This window comes from Oncorhynchus kisutch, linkage group LG17 (genome assembly GCF_002021735.2).
Source record: "Oncorhynchus kisutch isolate 150728-3 linkage group LG17, Okis_V2, whole genome shotgun sequence".
NCBI classification, from domain to species: Eukaryota; Metazoa; Chordata; class Actinopteri; order Salmoniformes; family Salmonidae; genus Oncorhynchus; species Oncorhynchus kisutch.
This window is the reverse complement of record NC_034190.2, coordinates 40,876,216-40,882,215: the sequence shown is the minus strand read 5'-3', so window position 1 is coordinate 40,882,215 and position 6,000 is coordinate 40,876,216.

The window sequence follows — 6,000 nt, the reverse complement described above, 5'->3', positions numbered from 1 at the left end:
AGCTAGCCACAATAAGGATTAGCCACAATAGTAGACTTTGCGGTTAGCCTTCAAAATAAAAGTATGGCATAATTATACTATTTGTATTGATTTGCATCACTGTCAATGATATACTTTTATTTTGAAGGCAAACAGCAAATTCCACTATTGTGCCTAATCCTTATTGTGGCTAGCTTCACAACACATAACCGGTTCGGTCGAGCCTCACTAGCAAGATGAAGCTAGTTGACTGCTTATAAGTTAGTTTTGGGCAACAGGGTTAAGTAGCTGGCAAGCCTTTTATTTTCAAGTTCATTTTCAATAGGCGAACAACAAGTGGCAACCTAGCGAACACTTACTCACAAGGATTCCTAAATCATTGCTAAGAATGAAAATGACTGCAGGTTCTATTGGTCATTGTTTTCAGGCTGGTCGTATTGGTGCTAGCTAGGTACCAAGCTAAAGCTAGCTACCCCAGAAGTTGTGGTTATTACCAACGCGTTATTATAAACACATTGTTCGTTGCCGGTGTTTGCTTGTTTGCAGACTTTTTATATACAGCTTTGACAGTGCTACTGTATCTTTTTTGACACGCAAAGACCCAAACGGAGTTCCATAGTATGTATGTCGTGAAGCTAATAGCAGTGACGCTATGACTGTGTAACTCCGGTAGGGCAACATCTGAAAAATAGTGCACTTGGTAGTGTGTACCGCTGCTCAATCAGTCGGCGAAAGCCAACATCACCTACGACAGAGAATGGTTGTTTGTCAAGGGCAATGAAATCCATTATCTTGGCTTTAATGGATTTCGCCTTTTGAGTTGTCTCTCTGAAATGTTCTTACTCTTTCAAATGACTGCTGGACTTGTTGACTGCTTGATCCACACAGCAGACATTGTGGGCTAGGTTAGGAATGCTGTGTTGCACGTCTAGTGACATCGATATTTAACATCGGCGTTAAACTGGACCTCGGGCCGATACAGAGGTTGGCATTTTTAGCTAATATCGTCCGATTCCGAAATGTTCACTGATATTTTTTAAATATTTTTTATTTTATTTTTTTTAACCTTTATTTTACTAGGCAAGTCAGTTAAGAACAAATTCTTATATTCAATGACGGCCTAGGAACAGTGGGTTAACTGCCTGTTCAGGGGCAGAACAACAGATATTGTACCTTGTCAGCTCAGGGATTTGAACTTGCAACCTTTCAGTTACTAGTCCAATGCTCTAACCACTAGGCTACCCTGCCGGTATATCGTGCATCCCTAATTACTACTACACATGGTACGCTGTTTATGTGTGCATTATAATTAATTTGATTAAATTAAGTCTATTTCACAATAGGAGTGGTCCCAGCAAGCTATATCACAACCAATTTGTACTGCAGTACTGGTGGAAGTTGACACTTCTAGATGAATGTTTGGTAGATGTTCCACCTTAAGGCATTTCCTGGTGTGACCATACGTTGGCGTTTGCTACTATTAAACATTAAAAGCCATCCACAGGATTGGGAGCCCGAGACCACACGAATACTCAGAATCGGCCAACCATCGAAACCCCATACGTTTAATTTCCTATTGCATAAGACCCGGCTTTGCAAATTCCTCGCTGTGGTGTTCCACGAATCTTCATTAAGCTGTCACCCATGGTTGATATTAAATGTTTAACACAATGGTGGATGTTTGTGGTGAACATGCAGCAGGATTCAATTAGGGGGATAGTGGGATCCTTGGGCAAAGAAATGAACGTCTTGTCTTCTTACTATTATGTGAGGCCTCAGCTTTACATGGGAGTAGTGTCACTTAGGCTGTGTTTACACAGGCAGCCCAAATCTGATCTTTTGCCAATAATTGGTCTTTTGACCAATCAGATCTTTTGCCCATAATTGGGCAAAAGACCAGAGTTGGACTGCCTGTGTAAACGCAGCCATATTGTGATATGTAATGGAAGATTCGAAGACACCTTGTCTGTGAAATTGTTGTTCAGTGGATCGTGTTGCACCTGTTTCTGTCTCTCTCTGTGATTAGTCTGTGACTAGGCTGAGCAGGGAACATAACTCATCTCGTAGCCAGGGTTGTAAATATTACCCCTTAATTCATGACAGTTCAGTCTGATCATGTCTGGACCTAGACACACACACGGATGGGAGAGGGAACACACACACACACACCGATGGATTTTCATTTGTGAATTGAAGCTGCTTGGGGCTTTAGTATCAACTTAAAAACACCCAAAACATCTGTAAAACATTACCCCTGATTATTTGCTCTTCCAACGCAACCTAGAATATGAGCATAAGTGATGTTTGTACATGAACCTTCTGGAAATGAAAGAGCTGATAAGGTCTCCTCTCTAATGAAGTTGTGAGGACACCAACGCACAGACACACACACACATGTACAGTACACACATGTACACACACACACACGCATGCATGCACACAGACATGCACGCATGGGAGCAGGAACACTCGCACTCACTCACTCACCCACTCACCCACTCACACACACATAGACACACATTGCTCGCAGGCTCAGTTGTGTGATCACATCTGCACTTCCCAGCTGCTCTACTGTGTTCAGAGCTTCCAGCTGCATTGTTCTGGGCCTGTTCTGGTCTGTGGGTGGTGCCTCCCTCTCCATGGACTGACTGATACAGACAGCATAGCGTGAGGGAAGCAGAGCAGGCGTTAAGCAACACCTTGTTACTGTAAGTAATGACAAGGTCTTCAGCCATCTCCCCCACAGCTGTGTCTGACTTCCTTTTGCTGGGGAAGCAGAGGAGAATGTAATGAAATATACTTCAGCTGAACTATAGTTGCTGCTGGATCGTTTGTACTCTAGAAATGAGCTGAATTGTTGCAGGGAATTTTTTTCCATGATTCTCCACTTTCTTATTTTTGGACCTTCCACAATGTGTTGTTGTGGCACTATGAAATCACTTCTTCAACTAGTGTTGTTATGGGACAAGAGCATGATGGTTCACTTCCATGTCGGCACACCACCATCACTGTACTTATGACACATTATTGAGCCTTTGGTTACCTCTGTGAAACATCAAGCTCTTCAATGGAACCAGTGCCCAATTGTATAACCAAACCAAGTCCTAGGCTTACTACCAAAGCACACAATATTGACATATGGAATTATGGAAACGTCTCAACCGCTCCGCAGTCTCCAGCAGAGATCCAGTTTGATGCAGACCTGGGTTCAAATACTATTTGAGGTCTTTCAAAATACATTGAGCGTTTGCTATAGTCTGCCTGTGGTGCCAGACGGCCAGGGTTTGCAGTTTTGTGACTATTCCATTGGTCCATTACGCCAGGTACTGTCAGCACAGATAACGTTGTTTGAAATGATTTGAAATTGTATTTGAACCCAGGTCTGGCATGTGTAGTTGTAATGTTGCCACATTGCTCGTTTCAACGCAGCGATCGTTAGTTTGTTGTGTGAAAGGAAATGTAGAGCTTTGGTTTGTAGGAGACGTTCTGCTCCATTTACCAGCTCTCTTTGATGACTTCAGCAGCACTAATTATACAGGCGCCCGCCCGCCGCCGTCACCACGGATGCAATCTCTAAGTGCGTCACCCCCCCAACCTTTTACTCTGATATCTCAATGCATCGCTACGGAGTCGCTTACCAGCCTCCACAATGTCTCACTAGAATAATGCTGAACCTAGCCTATGTTTTATGATGGTGTTCTATGGAAATGGCTCTTGGGAAGGTATATAAAGGGAAGTTCACAGTTCACAGTAATATGTAACATACGTTTGGGTCTCCGTAGATTGCTTTGTCGTCTGATGTGATATCTCGGTAAGGTAAATAAATCCTTACATGAAAGCCAATGTTTTTCTGTAAAGGAATGCATACTACTCGCCTGTAGTGTCAGATTCTATTGGAGCCTCAATTCATCGGAAAATATCACAGTTTAATTTTTTTTACACTAGTGTACATTGGACTGGCTAATATTATAAAATGAACAGTTGTACTTTTAATCTTCATAGTCATGCATGCGCATATCTTTACATATTACATTTCAGTCATTTAGATGATGCTCTTATCCTGAGCCACTTACAGTGAGATCATTCGTCGAAAGGTAGCTAGGTAAGACAACCACGTATCCCAGTCATAGTAAGGAAACCTTTCTTCAATAAAGCTGCGATTAGAAAAGTCCGTGCAAGTTAAAAAAGATGTGCGAATGTTAAGTGCAAGAAAGGCGACGGTGTTCATTTATTATAGATTTTTTTTGCCATTGTTCTACCCAGACACAGACTGTCTCTGCTGGGCTTGATACTTTGCATGCAGACAATGAGACACAAGGGGAGTTTTGGTTTGACGAGGGCTGGAATAAGGTTCTGCTCCATTTACCTTTCTGAAACATTTTCCCCTCAGAATGGGACTCACTCTCTCGCTCTCTATTCTCATTCAACTGTGATGTTTTGTCATTCCACCTCATTCCAAAATGGCTTGATGGAGCTTTACCACCTCACTACTGTCCGCCCACTCCATCCTGGTCATTTCACAGCTACATTTCTCCACTTTATTCACTGTTGTCTTCAGGCATGTCTCAAGTAGCGAGGGAATGACCCCTGTCATTACCCCTCTCTAAATGGCCATCGCCAACTGGCCAAGTTGCAGTCGGAAGCCCAGCCTACCTCTACAATTTATCTTCTTAAAATTGATTTGAAACCTAACCTTAACCACACTGCTAGACTTATGCTTAAGCCTAACTTTAAATTAAGACCCTACAGCAAATGTTTGTTTTCATACATTTGTACCATCTAACCAATTTTGACTTTGCAGCTTGACCATGTAGTGAGAACCTCTCTAAACCCCTGCTCTTTGTCTTTCTTCCCACCTGTCCATCTCACACCACCTCAGCCATGCCAGCCCCTGCCATGTCCCTAGCAACCTCACACACCTCCTATGACACTCTGAACAGAGTGCCCCTCAGGTTGCTTCATGGCTATTGGATTATAGGTTTTTGCCTCCAGCCTATGTGTGTTAAATTAGGATTAAGGTTAGGATTAGGGCAAGGAAATCTGATCCTGGAACTGTGCTGAATGGCACTTCACTCCTCGGCACATGGTTGTGTCAGAACAAACTGACCCTCACATACTACGGTCTCTCTGACTGCGGTGATACAGTACCTCACACAAACCCACAGCTGCAGGCCAGCTGACGTGACTCACATAAACTCACACACTCTGGATCACAGACTCTCGGACACACGCATGCACGCATGACGCAAGCACTCATGACACACACACACACACACACTCCCGCTCACACTCCGACAGCTTAGCCCCAGGCCTCCTTTCTCAGTACAAGATCGTTCATAACAGCTCAGGTTATTCTGAGAAGCTTCTAATCAGAGAACGAAAGAGAGGGAGTTCTAACTACAATAGTTACTCTTCCTTTCATAGGTCTCAGGTTTCTTACTCATTGGTGCTGGGAGACCTCCACCTTCTTCTTCTTGGCTTCCTTGGATGGCAGTAAATGAGTCACAGGAAGGGGAGTAATGCAGAACAACAACGTTGGGCACTCGCGGAGGTCAGGTTCTCGAGCTCCCAGTAGAACCTCTATCAACGTCTGCAGTGTTTTTCCACAAATTAAGAGGCCCTGTGCTGCTCCCCACATTCCCACCCCCTCTCCCATCACCCTTCCTTGGCTCGGTACCGGCCCTCCCTCGAATTCCAAGCATCTGGTCAGTTCTAGGAAACGCCTACGACCGTCAAATGGAAGGACATGGGAGCCTCTTGTTTGTACCGAGCCCTGTGAATAATGTGTCACTCATAGAGAAGTTGTTGCTTGAGTAGCCGGGGAGTCTCAGTCTTGGTTGTCAATAGAGACCTTCTAGGAATCCTGGGGGAGAGTAGTAGTTTCTGTTCTGCTTTGACTCCCCACTCTTTGTAGCTTTCTATCTCATTCCTGTCTCTTTTCAGTGTGGATTCAGGGATATTAGTAGGATATTCCTCCCGAGTCAGATAAACAGGTCAATAAACACAAAAGGGCAGGTAATT